The following is a 15,776-nucleotide window of genomic DNA, read 5'->3' as shown; positions in this document are numbered from 1 at the left end:
TTTATTCCCTCCCTAACTTCAGGGGAAAATCCCTACCTGGGGATTCAACCTTTCTCGGAGAGGTGACTTTGGTTAAAACACAGCGCCAAGAAGGTGAGCAAACATATTAAGAACCGTATGCCAAATATGCCAGGTCCCTTGAAACAGCAAGGATGGACCGGCTCCCGGCAGCAGTCCACTTGGGCTGCCAAAATAAAATACCACAGGCTGGGTGGCTTATAAACAATAGAAATGTACTTCGCACAGAGTGGCCGAATGGTTGGGTGATAGACCCTCTTTCAGCTTGAAGTCTTCTCCCTATGTTCGTGCATGGTGGGAGGGCTAGGGGGCTCTGTGGGGTCTCCTTTATAAGAGCACTAATCCTATACATGAAGACTCTACCATCATAACCTAATCATTTTTCCAAGGCCCCACTTCCCAATACCATTGCATTGGGTGTTAAGGTTTTGACATATGAATTTGGGGTGGAGGGACAAAAACATTCAGACCCTAGGAGGGGGGTTTGCTCTTTGCAGAAATAGCTGTGGCTGAGGAAAATGGGCTCATTACAGAGATTGAATGCTAAGGCCTTATGATATTTTCCATGTTCCTAGCAATCACTGACATGGAAAACTGGATTCGAACAAACAATTCTCTCTCTTTCGTTGTATACCAAGAGAGGTAACACAGGGTTGCACTAATTCACTGGTTTGGAATTTCCCTCGCCTTTGGGCTTAGCAGGGCAAGAGTGATGCCTTGGTTGGCTCTACTCCTATCTTTGGATGAAAAAGGCTAAAGCAGAAACCTTTAGATATTAAGTCATCCAGTCTCCCTAAAGTGGGAGACCGAGGAGGGGTTTAGAGAAAATATGTAACTAAAGAAATCTGTACCATGATGAGTTATTTCCACATCAAATCACACAAAATGTGTTCTTATGTGAGAGGTACCCTGTGTCTTAATACTCAAGGCCAATGGCATCGGAACATGAAGAGTAAGAATAAAGTCCCAGCAAACTGAGGTCACTTAAAATATATTTTGAAAATAATAAGCATGTTAAGTTAAAGCAGAAATTCTCAAGGAAAAGATTAGAATATCTCACCATACATTAAAAATATTGAAATACTTAGCAAAAATAAAGCCAATGGCAAGGTACAAACTGAAGGACTTAGGACAGCTTAGTGATGAAGGTTAAGTTAGGCTATCAAAACACATCACGTTAGGTGAGGCTAGAGAAAAGAACTTTACAAAGCAAGTCACTAAAAATTTACTTCAGAAACCTATTTTTAGCATGCTTAGAATATAATTTTCTGCACAGGTACTTTTTCAGAAACTCATTTGCTACTTTACGGCTCTTCCAAAGATGGGCAGATAATAGATGTCATAGGAGATGAGAGCCAAAAGGAACTTCAAAATCTGGTTTCTCCATTTAATAGATGAGAAAACTGTTAGTCAGGGGAGAAAAAATGAAAGCCTGAGAATCACATTGGTTTTATGGGAGAAAAGACAGCCTGGAGATTGCAAGTGAACATTATTCAGAATTGGAACAAAAAAATGAAAGATCCTCAGGCTTCCAATGACAACACTCTTGTTCATAGCTTAACCTTGAGAATGGAGAATGGCCACGAGCCAGTGGAGCGAAAGGCCAGAGGAAAAAATGGTGCCACTCCACGCTGATGGAGTGAGTGTACTGACAACGTTGAAAACCTGCACGTGGTCCCTTGAGCGATGATAGCACAGTTTCCCCCAAAGAGTCTAAGTTTTAGTTAAACATTTGCAGCCACAGCTTGCTTGATTTTTAATAAGTAGGCAAGTTGATCATCTTTCTTTGGATAATTTTATCTCTGGTGCAAAAATGAATTTAAATAAGCACGCTGTGTAATTGAACATTTTCACCAGAATATAAGAACATGCAGTATCAAATAGCTAACCTCCTCCCACAGCCTTTACTCAGCTCTTACCGCTTCCTCGCCTCTCTTGTCACACACATGCGGCCCTGTGAAGACGCCAGGCAGTGTTTTCAGTCATGATTCATTTATGCCACGCACCTTCAGTCTCTGAAATCTCGGTTCTCACACATTCTCCCGCCTCAGATGACCTGCAGCTGAAGACAATGGGAAAATGAGAGAAAATACAAGGGCTCATTAGACAAACATAACTTCTCATCACATGTAGTTCAATTAAAATTTAATTACGGGGGCCTCCAAGCAAAAATTTCACATAGAATTTGTTCCTATGGCATTTCTCTCCCACTGTCAAAATCACAGGAAAGGTCTAGAGAGTTTTTGGATTTCTTTCAGCTTTATGGCGCTGTCACTGACAAATATAACTGTAAGATATTTGAAGTGTACAACATGATGACTTGATATACACAGACATTGTGAAAGGATTCCTCCCAAATTACTAAACACATCCATCACCTCAAACATTTACCTTCTTTTTATTTTTTTGGTGAGAGCATTTAAATACTACTCTCTTAGCAAATTTCACTTATACAATACAGTATTATCAACTGTATTCATTATACATTAGGTCCAAAGCCATATTCATCTTTTAGCTACAGGAACCTCTTATTTCCCTTTCCCCACCCAGCCCCTGTCAACTAGTTCCTACTCTGTTTCAATGAGCTTGACTTTTAATTTTTTTTAAAATTCCACAAAAGTGATCCCATGCAGTATTTGTCTTCTTCTGTGAAAAAATTTTTCTGTGAAAAATGCCATTGGACTTTTTGATAGGGATTGCAAAACATTTGTAGATTGCTTTGATCAATATGGACATTTTAACTACTAATTCTTCCAATCCATGTGCACAAAATACCTTTCCACTTATTTGTGTCTTACTTTCTTTCATCGATTTCTTATTGATGTTTTCAGAGTACAGTTCTTTCACCTCCTTGGCTACATTTATTCCTAAGTATTTTATTCTTTTTGATGCAATTGTAAGTGGAATTTTCTTAATTTCTCTTTTTATAGTTCACTGTTAGTGTACAGAAATGCAACTTATTTTTGTATATTGACTTTTGTATCTTGCAACTTTACTGAATTCATTTATGAGTTTTAACAGTTTTTGGTGGTGCCTTTATGGTTTTCTATATATAAGATCATGTCCTTCCCCATCAGGAAGATGCTAGGAGTTGGGAGCTTCTTCCTGATTGCTTGGTGCTGTGCTGGGGATGGGGTTTATGACAAGAGTGAGTCTGAGCCTTTCCTACTCATCAATGGGGGTGTTTTCCTCATTCTTCCACTGTGTAGTAGTTGCTCAGTTAGTTTCTGGATTTCTTTCAGAGGTAATTGCTCTGAGTGTAGTTTCCAATTCAGTGTGTCCGTGGGAGGAGAGGAGTTCAGGAGCCTCATATGTCACCATGTTAGTCAGCCTCCCTCTCCTCCAGAAAGGTTTTTGTTTTTCTGTTTCCCTGAGAATCTTTTTATTTCATGGGTCCTTCTCAAAAAAAGCCTTATTGATTTTTTGTTGGTTTTTTTTAGAGAGAGAGAGATATCAATTTGTTGCTCCACTTAATTATGCATTCATTGGTTCATTCTTGTATGTACCCTGACCGGGGATAGAACCTGCAACCTTGGTGTATCCAGACGACACTCTAACCAACAGAGCTACCCACAAACTCTTTAGAAAATCTGAAAGAGCTGATAGTCATAATGGGAGAAGGGGCAAAGGAAATCCATGCAAACAGCATAGTAATATTACAAAGTTGTTTATGAACAGGGATAGTTTTTGCTGCTGCTGCATTTCCTGCCTGGGGTGGGTGCTGAAGATACGGTGGTGAAGAAACCTGGTCCCTGGAGTTCTGAATCTACTGACAACTGACTAAAACTCAATCTCCTGATGAAAATAAATATCATAGATACTGAGAAAAAACCTGATGGTTGCCAGATGGGAGGGGGGGCAGGGGGCTGGGTGAAAAAGATGAAGAGATTAAGAAGTACAAATTGGTAGTTGCAAAATTGTCACAGGGATATAAAGCATAGTGTAGGAAAGATAATAAGTAATATTGTAATAACTATCGATGGTGCCAGGTGGGAACTTGAATTATCAGTTAGATCACTTTATAAGTTACATAATTGTCTAACTGCTATGCTATACACCTGAAACTAATATGAAATAATATTGGATGTCAACCGTAATTGAAAAAATTATATATATGGTGTCCCAAAAATATATACACCCACTTTGAATAAGTATAAAGGCAGTGTTTATTAAAATACATTTCAAAATTGAGCTATCAGCTATTAAAGTGTGTATACAATTTTGGGGGACTTGGAACACTCTGTATATACAAAAAAAGAAAAGAAAAAGAAAAGAAAAGAAAAGGAAAGAAAAGAAAAGAAAAAAATGGTCTATTGAAGATGTATCACTGGTCTAGATTTGAGTTAAGACAAACATTATCACCTAATGGGAACCAGAATTTTCGCATGGACATACATTTATAGGATTGGAACATCCCCCAGTTTCTTGCATCCTCTATAGAGGGGCTATTGGTGCCTTTATCATCTGAATAATTTCTTGAACTTAAGACCAGAAATATAGCAGGTATAATAAATTCTTAATGCAAAAAAAAGAAAACACACACAGACACACAAAACCGACACAACTAAGCAACAGCTTCTGCTCTAGAATTTATTTTTTGGTATTTCATCCAATAGGTTTCAGGAGCACTTCAAGGTAATAAACCCAACACAGGATTGAAAGGGAAAAATAAAGATGTGTCAAAGGAACAGTGCCTGGAAAGGCATATGGATGATCCGGGCACTGGAACTTTGATTAAATAAAATCAGGTGGTGACAAGCCAAAGTGAAAAACAGGTCTGTAGCCCCATCCCCTCCCTCCTGGTGTCTGACCACTTACTGAGGCCATGAGGCCATGAGATATATCTCTCTAACTGCCAAGGTTCTGGGTCACTTTTTTCCAGGCCCCTGGGATCTTCCTGATTTTCTGGAATCAATGTATTGCTCACTGACTGCATCCAATCCAGTCTCTGCCCCTCTTTTGACTCAGCCATTTCCTCCCTCGGGCCCAGACATCTTTGTCAGACCTCTCTTTGCTGGCATAAACCACCCTCCACATGGAAAGGAGAGAGAAAGAAGAAAAAGAGAGGAATAGTCCTAAAAGTAAGAGAAGTAACACAATGTACTACTATGCAAAGGATGTGTTATAAAGGGCAGGGCTGGGGGGCGGGGGCGGGTGTGGGGGAGGAGGAAGCAGACTTACAAGGAACGTGTAATGGTTAGGGGCAAGAGCTTTGGAGACAGACTATCAGGTTTTACTCCAATTCCGCTGTTTACCAACTGGGTTAACTAGGACAAATTACTTAATCTCTCGGGGTCCTAGCTTTAACAGATGAACAATAATGCCACTTACCCTCAGAGCTGTTTGTGAAGACTAAATAAATTAATACCTAGCACATAGTATACACTCAGTTAAAGTTGGCTAACGTCATCATATAATTATCATAATAATTGACCCTTTTATTAGTGCCTTAAACATATGTTAAAGGTCTTAAAGTTTGCATCTGTAAGTGCCAAACTAGTGCCATTATTCTCACCAAGAGACAAAAAGAAGTATTGTATCTGAAAGAGAACATGGGAAAGTAGCCTGCTTCACCCTCTTCATTCGCATGTTCCTTCCTGGAGGAAGAGTTTGACAGATTATGACATATAGTTGCTGTCAGGAGTAAAAAACAACAACCCCGTAGTAAATCAGTTTCTAATTTGTGTTTCGGAAAAATTTTGACCACGCTTTAAAGTTCTCTGAAATGATTCACTGAATAATGTGTGAGGATGTGATTGCAGGGGCATAACACTTCCCCGTGCCTCTGCAGCAGTAACTCCCCCAAACAGAGCAAGCAGACGCACTGTTTATGTTGTAGACGAGGGGCTGTGCAGCCTCATCTTCCAGCCTATAGTCTGTGAGGGCTTCAGTGGAGTCATTTTGTCACATTAAAAGAATCATAACTGGGCCCTAGCCGGGTATCTCAATTGGTTAGAGCATCTTCTTAATATGCCAAGGTTTCAGGTTCAATCCCTGGCCAGGACACAACCAATAAATGCATAAGTATGTGGAACAACAAATTGATATTTCTCTCTCCCTTACTCTCTCTCAAAAAAAATCAATAAATTAAAAAAAAAATCATACCTGTGGTTTCTCTAGCAGCAGCCTGTGCTAAGTATGCCAGGCTGCTTCTTTCATCCTTACATTCTCTCTTCTACTCAGTTCATGTCCCTGATGATAACGGAAATGAAATGGGAATTTTAAAGAATTTGGTGTAGTGGATGAAGATTAATCAAACAGAGTTGGGTTTTCGATTTTTCAAAGTTGATGCCAAAGTCAGTAACAAGAAGAAACCAGATGATGAGGTGACGCCCTGGGAAGAGTACAGGCACCTCAAACAGGAGCCTGGAAGCCTCGGGTGGTGACAGTGCCAAGGAGAGGATTGATTAATGAAAGAATATACAAAATCCTGTTCAGAAAAGCCAAGTTACCAAAGCACAAAGACCGAGTGACAAAGAAAGAGGGCAGAGTCTCTAAGGCTAGTACAGGCTGTGTGCCCAGAGAGTCTGCTTTAGGGAAATGCTATTGGTAGACATGAAAGACCTCTGGGGCCAGGTGGCGGAACAGTTTTAACCTGGAACCAAAGAGAGAAGGGAGATCACTTGTTAGGTGAGCAGGATTGCTAAGAGAGAGCAATGCATGAGTTCCGGGTAGATTGAATTGTTGGTTATTTACCCTGCATCCATTCCCTCCTTCTTCCTTCCTAACAAAAGCTTTGATTTCTTTCCATGAATTTTCTCTTTCCCTATGCAACCTCAGAGAAAGCTGACCCCTTAAAGTCATGGAAATTTGCTGTAAACATGACTTCTTATGCACTCAATACTTTTTTCATGGGAAATGTTTATTAAATGCATCAATAATTTGATTATCAAAGAACACTCTGTTATCAGAAATTTAGTTACCTAAGATAGAATTAGCATAAGCAGTACAGTTACCTAACATAGTAATAAGTGGAAAGAGACCTGAGCGTCTGTCTATTCTAGACTACACATTCCCTCCCTGCCTCAGAAGGGCACCTCCTTCCCCCACGGCAATGGAGGATTCTGAGAAGAGAGGAGTGGGGAGATGCAGGAAGGAGAGGGGCTCTTACCTCTCCCAGGATGGCTCTCCCATCACTTCCTGGTAACAGAAGATCTACATGTCACCACATGACCCATGTTCTCCATACAAAGGCTGTACCAAGGGGTAGGTGAAATCATAGGAGAAACATGATCATAACCCACAATCCCCTTGCCAGGTACTCATCTGGAAATCCCCAGCCCTGCTTTTACCCATCTATCCTTCTACTCTGCCTTTGTGCTCAAGCAGTTGTCTGGTCTCACTTTAAATTTGTGATCACAAACCTTATGGTGCTCATTGCTGCCTGGAAATGCTGCTGTATTTCCATGTGCAACTCACTTTCTCACTCTCTACAACAATTATTCTCTGTTCTTTCCTCGGGCCTCCAACGTGCCCTCCCTCCTCATTCCCAACCGATAGCTTTGTCTCTTATTTCAATGAGAAAATAGATGCAAACAGAAGAGAATTCCACATCTTCCCATTATCAAATTTACCAATTTTTCATATGTATCAACTGTCTTGCTCTTATCTAGCCACCCCTCCCCTTGTATGTAGAATCTTACCCCCTCTCATCTTTTCTTACTTATGAAAGAGCTGCAAGGTGAGACTCCTGAAAAAAATATGCAAAATCTCCTGTGTTTAGTATTTTCTGAGCAAACATTCACAGGTTTCATAAAAATCTCAATGGGTCCCAAAACAGTTACCCCCACTCTTCTAAGAGTTAATAATAATAGCCCTTCATTATTGAGCCTTTACTATGGGCCTAATAGTAGCTTAATGAGATAAGTCAATTCTCAACTCAATATTAACAGTATTATTGAGACACCTCAATAAGTGATGCTCAGAGAGTTTAGTCTGCTCAAGTTTGTGCACATCAAGTTGCAGAACGGGGATTTGAGCCCAGACAGATGCTCAAGACCATTACACAACACTGCCTCTATGTTGTCTAGGAGAACTGTCCACCAAAGGATAGAGAATTTAGGATTATTTTGTTCTTCCCTTTATCTTATCTTTGGAAAACTAATATAAATACATATATAAAAATTCTCTTAAAGAAAATACTATTTTATACCACATGATCTCACTCATTCATGGACAATAGAGACCATTATAAACTTTTGAACAATAATAGATACAGAGGCAGAGCTGCCTCAAACAGATTGTCAAACTGCAGCGGGAAGGCCGGGGAGGGTTGGGGGGCAGGAGGTAGGGGGGTAAGAGATCAACTAAAGGACTTGTATGCATGCATATAAGCATAACCAATGGACATAAGACACTGGGGGATAGGGGAGGCTAGGGGACTGTCTAGGGCGGGGGGATAAAATGGATACATATGTAATACCCTTTGTAATACTTTAAGCAATAAAAAAAAAACGGCAAAAAAAATACTATTTTATAATCAAAATTATTCTAATAAAATATAAGGCTAGGGAAAGTGAATACTTTACTTCATAAACAATTTACATGATACATTGCTTTCTACATTGTGCATCATTTTAAATGAACTATTATGAGATATTATGCAAGTTAAAAGTTATCAGCCTTCTGTAAATAACAAAAAGCACTTCAATTATTTAAGGAGTGATATATACCTGCTCAAGCAATCAAAGAAGGTAATGTAGCCTGTTTCTTGAACTCTATACACTTAGACAATTAAAAAATTGTTTGGTTTACATTCTAGAATACCAACATATGAGTCACTATGATATATCCTCCCTTCTTATACCTTGGCTGCTATTTCATCCTCACTTCATTATGCCTGTGGATCAAGAGACAAACTCTACGTATATTCAACTGCCTTGACACAAGTGACCAGGAATCCTTAGGCATAGGTGCTTTCCAGTGTCTAGGTACCACTTACACTGCCAACTTCTGGAAAGTGCCAAGTCCACCCCCAATAAATTCCCTTACTTCTTATACTCCATGCTCCAGCCATACTGAGATTTACCGTTCCACAACACCATTCTCTTTGACAATAGATTTGTTGCTACCTCTGCCTGCCTCCTCTGTCCCCTCCTTTCCTCAGTCAATTCTCCATCCTTCAAATCTCACCTCAGAGAGGCTTTCCTTGAGCACTCCTACCCCATCTCTGAGATAGGTGGTACCCTATGGTTCTCCCAGTGCCTGTTTACTCTCGCCACCCCCACCCCACCATTTATCCCTTCTATGCCCTGCCCCAACCCACTGCCCCCACCACCACAGTCACCACACTGTTGTCCATATCCATGAGTTCTCTCTTTTTTCTCCTTTTTTCTCAATCCCTCCATGCCACCCAACACCCCAACACCAGCACCACCAGAAATATCTGCCTGCTCTCATCTGTTTGAGGGCTGTCTCTATTTTGCCTGGTAGTTCAGTTTCTTCATTTAAATTCTACATTTGAGTGAAATCATATGATTCTTGTCTTTCTCTGGCCGGCTTATTTCACTTAGCACATGAAAAGACAGCTCACTGAATGGGAGAACATATTCAACAATGATATATCTGATAAGAGGTTAATATCCAAAACTTATAAAGAACTAATAAGCTCAACATCAAAAAAAAAAAACACCCAAAAAACAAAAAACACACACATACAAAACCAACCCAATTTTAAAAAGGCCAAAAGACCTGAATAGATACTTCTCCAAAGAGGACATACAGCATACAGATGGCCAATAAGATATATGTAAAGATGCTCAATATCACTAATCATCAAAGAAATGCAAATTAAAACCACAATGAGATATCACCTCACTCTTGCCAGAATGGCTGTCATCAATAAATCAACAAATAAGTGTTGGCAAGGATGTGGAGAAAAGGGAACCTTTGTGCACTGTTGGTTGGGATGCAGATTGGTGCAGCCATTGTGGAGAGCAGTATGGAATTACCTAAAAAATTTTACAATGGAACTGCCTAATTACCCAGTGATTCCACTTCTGGGAATTTATCCAAAGAAACCTAAAACACTAATTTGAAAGAATATATGTACCCCTATGTTCATTGCAGCATTATTTACAACTAGAGGCCTGGTGCATGAATTGGTGCACGAATTCGTGCATGGGTGGGGTCCCTCGGCCTGGCCAGTGATTGGGGCTAATTGGGGCCATCTTGTCCAGTCCCAATCGGGCCTGCCGGAGGGGAGGAACCATGGGAGGTTGGCCGGCCGTGGGAGGTTGGCTGTGGGAGCACACTGACCACCAGGGGGCAGCTCCTGCATTGAGCATCTGCCCCCTGGTGGTCAGTGCACATCATAGCTACCAGCCATTCGTCCAGTCGTAATGGTTGCTTAGGATTTTATATACATAAATAGCCAAGACTTGGGAGCAGCCCAGGTGTCCATCAGTAGATGAGTGGATAAAAAAGGCTATGGTACATTTATACAATGCAATACTACTCTGCCATAAAAAGGGAGAAAAATTTACCCTTTGCAACAGCATGGATGGACCTGGAGAACATTATGCTATTTACCTTTATTTTAGCCACATACTATTGCAATGGCTTATTACCTGTCCCCCTTGCTAGATACTATCCTTGGGACAAAGAACTGCATCTGCCTTGTTAAAAGTTGCAGCTTTTATTATAGCCCAGTGCTTCAATTAGAATAGATGAATCAAATTACTTATTGAAGGAATGAATAACTGTCCTAATTTTTATATCCTCTAATTAGGGCTATCTGCTTATAGATGCATGCAAGAAAGAGTATATACAGATGTGAGTGATACAGGGACACAGTAAAATTAGAGAACAAAAGCCTTACATCCCCTCTGTATAAAAAACCATATTCATCACATAAAGAATGCCCTCCAAAGATGATCACATCCCTCCTCATCTTTACTTCCATTCTTCCTCCCACACTACTACCTCACTGGTCCTTATAATATGCCCTCCTCTGTCATGAATCTGCATTTGCCATATTCTCTAATATCAATCCCCACTCATTTTCACAACTTGCCTTTCTACTGTCTTTAATGACCATTTTCATCTAATTCAAATAACTTTCTATTTGGATGTCAAAACAACATGGAAACAATTTCATAAATAAATGTAGGTACAAAACATTCCACATACTGATTTATGCTTATAATGCATACTACATGTGTGTATATATATATATATATATATATATATATATATATATATATATTTTATATAAAATATATTTTCTAGGTATGAGCAGTGGAACTCAACATACCATTATATGTCAAAAGATTAATAACAGTCTTCTTCTGGCTAAGATGGAAGAAATGGATTTATGATGGAACCTGAAACAACACTAAAAAAAAAACCTACAGAAAATATGAAACAAATTTTCAAGACACTGAACCTTAGACACTGAAGGCCAGCAATCCCTGACATTAACAAACAAATGAGGCAAATGCTATGATTGTCCAGCTTTCAGCCTCAAGATAACTTCCAGGGAAAAGGAATCTGAGTGGAGTCTAGTGGACAACCGAAGTTTAAGAGACAGAGCTGAGCATCCAGTCCAGGGAGATAAAGACGGCTAGAGTTTGGATTATAAGAACACCAGAGAGAAGAGAGCTTCATAGGGAAGTCTAAAGGCTCAAAGCATGAGTTTGGCACAGCTCATATATGTGTGAAAACTGCCAGAAAAAGAACCACTTGAAAAAATTAGATGGAATAGTATCCAACACTCAAGCAGGACTAGGAAGAGTGCCTGTTCCCACCCATCGAACTGTTAAACCTCATAACTCACACGGAATTGGTTGAGGGTACAGCCTCCGGAGGAGAATGATTAGCACCAGACGAAACAGAATTCTGGTGCTGCCTAACAGATATTAAAGGCAAGACCTGAAAGGATCAAACTGTTACCAAAGAACTTAAGCTCAAGAATATTTATAGGAAAACAAAAATATCCAGCAGCAAGCAAGGTAAAATTCATTATGTCTGACATCTAATCAAAATTTTCAAGGCATGAAAAAGAAACAGGAAAATACAATCCACAATGAGTAGATAAATCACACAAATGAAACTAACCCAGAACTGACATGGATATTAGAAATAATACACAATAATATTAAATGATTTATAATAACACTCTTAATGTTTAAAAAGCTTAGTAGAGACATGGAAGATATAAAAAAATGACCCCAACTAAACGTCTAGAGATAAAAATTGTAAGGTGTGACATACTGGTTTTCTGTTGCTGGTGAAGAAACTATCAAAAAATTGGTAGCTTAAAAAAGAACACTCATATATTAGTTCATAGTCCTATCAGTCAAAAGTCCAGTAGGGCTTCCTGGGGTCTATGATGAGGGTTTTATATGGCTGAAATTATGGCATTGGCTGGTCTGAACTCTTATCTGGAGGCTCTGAGAAAGAATTCATTTCCAAGCTCACTCAGGTTATTGACAAAGTTCAGTTACTTGTGGATATAGGGCTGAGGAACCCATTTTCTTGCTGTCAACCAGGGGTCACTCTGGGAACCTAGAAGCAATTCTCAAGATTTTTTTTATATGCCTCCTTCTATCTCAAGTCAATAGCAATGCATTAAATCCTCCACGTTTCAAATCTCTCTGGCTTCCTCTTCTGGTACCGTCCTGAGGAAACTCATTTGCATTAAAGGTTTATATAATTACACTAGAGCCCCGATGCACAAAATTTGTGCAAGAGTAGGCCTTCCTTCCCCCAGCTGCTGGTACCGGCTTCCCTCTGGCACTTGGAACCTGGGCTTCCCTCAAAGCCCTGGCTTTGTCCAGAAGGTCGTCTGGAAGGACATCTGGTGTAATTAGCATATTATGCTTTTATTATTATAGATAAGCCCACCCAGATAATCTCTCTTTTGACTAACTCAGTGGTTCTCTACCTGTGGGTCTCGACCCCTTTGGGGGTCAAATGACCCTTTCTCAGGGGTTGCCTAAGACCACCGGAAAACACATATATAATTACATATTGTTTTTGTGATTAACCACTATGCTTTAATTATGTTCAATTTGTAACAATGAAAATACATCCTGCATATCAGATATTTACATTCATAACAGTAGCAAAATTACAGTCATGAAGTAGCAACGAAAATAATTTTATGGTTGGGGTTTCACCACAACATGAGGAACTGTATTAAAGGGTCGCAGCATTAGGAAGGTTGAGAACCACTGGACTAACTCAACGTCAACTGACTAGTAACCTTGACTACATTTGAAAAATCCCTTTTGCCATGTAACATTACATAATTGGGAATGTGAGATTTCATCATATTCACAGTTCTGGGGATTAGGGCAAAAATCTCTTGGGGGCCCATTTTATAATTTCCTATCACATATGAGGTGAAAAATACACTGGATAAAACTAAAGGAATGTTAGATATTTTAGAAAGAAGTATCAAAAATAAAATACAGAGAGAAAAATACGTAACAATACTACTAATAATAAAAGCATCAGTGAGCTCTGGGGATAACTTCAAGGGAAGAAGTGAATATGTGAATGAATAATGCCTCAAATTTTGCCAAAATTAACAAAAAATATAAACCAATAGTAGCAAGATCAATGAATCTCGCAGAAGAAACTTGCTATACCCAGCAAATATGACTTTAAAAAATTAAGGCAACAGCACCCAAGTGGGATAGTGAAGTAGTGCATAGCCTCCCAAATATGATAAACACAGTGATCTTGGGATTGGAAAGTGGCTACAGGAATTGCTGAGCCATGTAGTATCTGCTCAGTCCACTCCAGCAATGTGAATAGTTAGTGTATCACTGTTTCTTTCCCCATTTAATTCATATCTGAATTACTCTTCTATTTATGCACTTGACTGACAGAATTTAAATAGCACCCAAAAGCCCAAGTGCAAGAGTTTAGCAAACATAATTAGCCTTCCAGCTTTTGCAGCCAAGAAGAGTACCAAGAAGTTACAGATGTTGAACTAACCAACCTACGGTATGTTCCCCATCAATAAAATTATGTATTTAAGGAACTTCCTGAAGATATATCAACGTGACTATCCCTACGTTCCCACATTATGTGTATAGCACATGCTGTGGTCTGGATTCTATTTTGATCCATTGGCATGGGAGCCTCGCCTGCCTTGAAGAACTTCCTACAATGCCTACTACATAATAGGTATCCAATATGTATATTCATTAAATTAAACTGCAATTGTTGAGTGGGTTCAAAATGGCAACCTAGGAGCATCCTGAACTCGCCTCTTCCCATGGACACACCAAATCTACAGCTACAAATGGAATACTTTCCTCTGGAAGAAACCAAAACACTAGGTGAGTAACTCCTACATATTGGGTAAATGAGAAAAAAAAAAATCTACATCAAATTGAGGAGAGGATGAGACACAATCTCACCATAAACCCAGCGCTGGCATGGCAAACCATAATCTGAGGGAACCCACAACTCCTAGCTTCTCCCTGAAGGGCTCGAACCCTGCATCTGGCACATCAATTGTCACAGCACCTGAGTCATAAGCCCCCCAAGCATTCAGCTTTGAAAACAAATGGGCTTGTGTCCCTGATGCCCACAAGGCTATAGTTAACTGAGAAACAGTTCTTAAGGGTTCAGGAGGACTCACTGTGGCTATGCCCCAGGGCCTGGCACAGAGACAGCGGCCTGAAATGCCCCAGTCATCCTGTGGCAGAGACCTGTTCACCCACCTTCGGCATCGGTCTGAGGGGGCAGGCATCAAACTTAGCACTCAGCTAGGACCCTACTGAAATACTCTACAAAACCCACACAGGCCAGCACCCACCATCTTTGCACTCTCCCTCTGCCTTGCTCCAGGCCACCAGTATCTCCCGGAAGGGAGCTTGTGCACACAGCTGGTGCCCCGCTTTCTGTGGCTGCTGCGCAGGGGACGCCCCTGGATTGCCTGGGTCTGGTGGTCAGCAGGGCTCACAGTCCCAGGTCTCCCAGGACTGTAACAAACGGAGAAGCCGTTCCTCACCAGCTATTGCAAGAGCACAGCCCAGAGAGAGCAGACTGAAAGGCACCCCCAATCTTTCTGTGAAAGAGGCCTGTTTGCTTATTTTAAAGCTTCAGCCTGAGGGGCAGGCTGCTAATTTAACTCGGAGAGAGGCCTACGAAAATACTCTCCAAAGGCTGCAGGGGCCAGCAGGCCCTCTCTTGTGCTCTCCTGCCTCACTCCAGTCTCCCGATCTCCAGGAAAGGAGTTTGTGCACATTTCTAAAGCCTATTTTGGGCAACTGCCTCAGGACACACCATGTGACTGCCTGGCCCTGTTGAGGGGGGGTGCGGGTAGTGGAGGAGAGTAGGTTAACAGGTCCCACAGAACTGTAACAGAGAAAGAGTTCTTAACCAGCTCCCCCGCCCCCACGGTGGGGAGGTAGCCACCTGGGAAGCCTGGTCTTGCTATGAAAGCGGCCTATTAGCTTACCTTCATAGCTGTGGCCTGCGGGACAGGCTTCTAATTCAACACCCAGCGAGGGGCAGACTCTTGCATGAGTGGGGGTGGCAGGGAACTAAAACAGCAGCCACCGCTTTTCCACTGGCCATTGAGCCCGCCCAGCCTGGGCTGATTTCCAGCCAAGCCCGAACCAGACCCACTCCCCACCCCCACGCCCGAGGCCGAGGTTGTTGGAATTTTCCCCGAGATGCTGTGGGCATGGGGGTGGCTTGTCCCTGAGTACATTATAGTCACCTGCGGGCTGCGGGCGGGAGGAAGCTTCACAGCCCAGCGCTAGTGGGAACATTCCATAAAAGCCAAAATGAAA

At 40.9% G+C, this 15,776-nt stretch overlaps 1 long non-coding RNA gene across 1 annotated transcript in view; it reads right to left on the bottom strand.

Moving 5' to 3' along the window:
- Positions 1-15,508, bottom strand: part of LOC132236487 (uncharacterized) — a 95,638-nt gene extending 80,130 nt beyond the window's left edge. The window contains exons 1-2 of the long non-coding RNA XR_009453317.1: positions 15,440-15,508; positions 1,938-2,080 (exon numbers count right to left, since the gene is read on the bottom strand). This is a non-coding gene — a long non-coding RNA (uncharacterized LOC132236487). The remainder of the gene's footprint in view (positions 1-1,937; positions 2,081-15,439) is intronic.
- Between the last annotated feature and the right edge of the window lie 268 nt (positions 15,509-15,776).

This window comes from Myotis daubentonii, chromosome 6 (genome assembly GCF_963259705.1).
Source record: "Myotis daubentonii chromosome 6, mMyoDau2.1, whole genome shotgun sequence".
In the NCBI taxonomy this organism is placed as follows: Eukaryota; Metazoa; Chordata; class Mammalia; order Chiroptera; family Vespertilionidae; genus Myotis; species Myotis daubentonii.
Note: the sequence above shows the minus strand (reverse complement) of the source record. Positions and strands in the feature narration are given on the sequence as shown.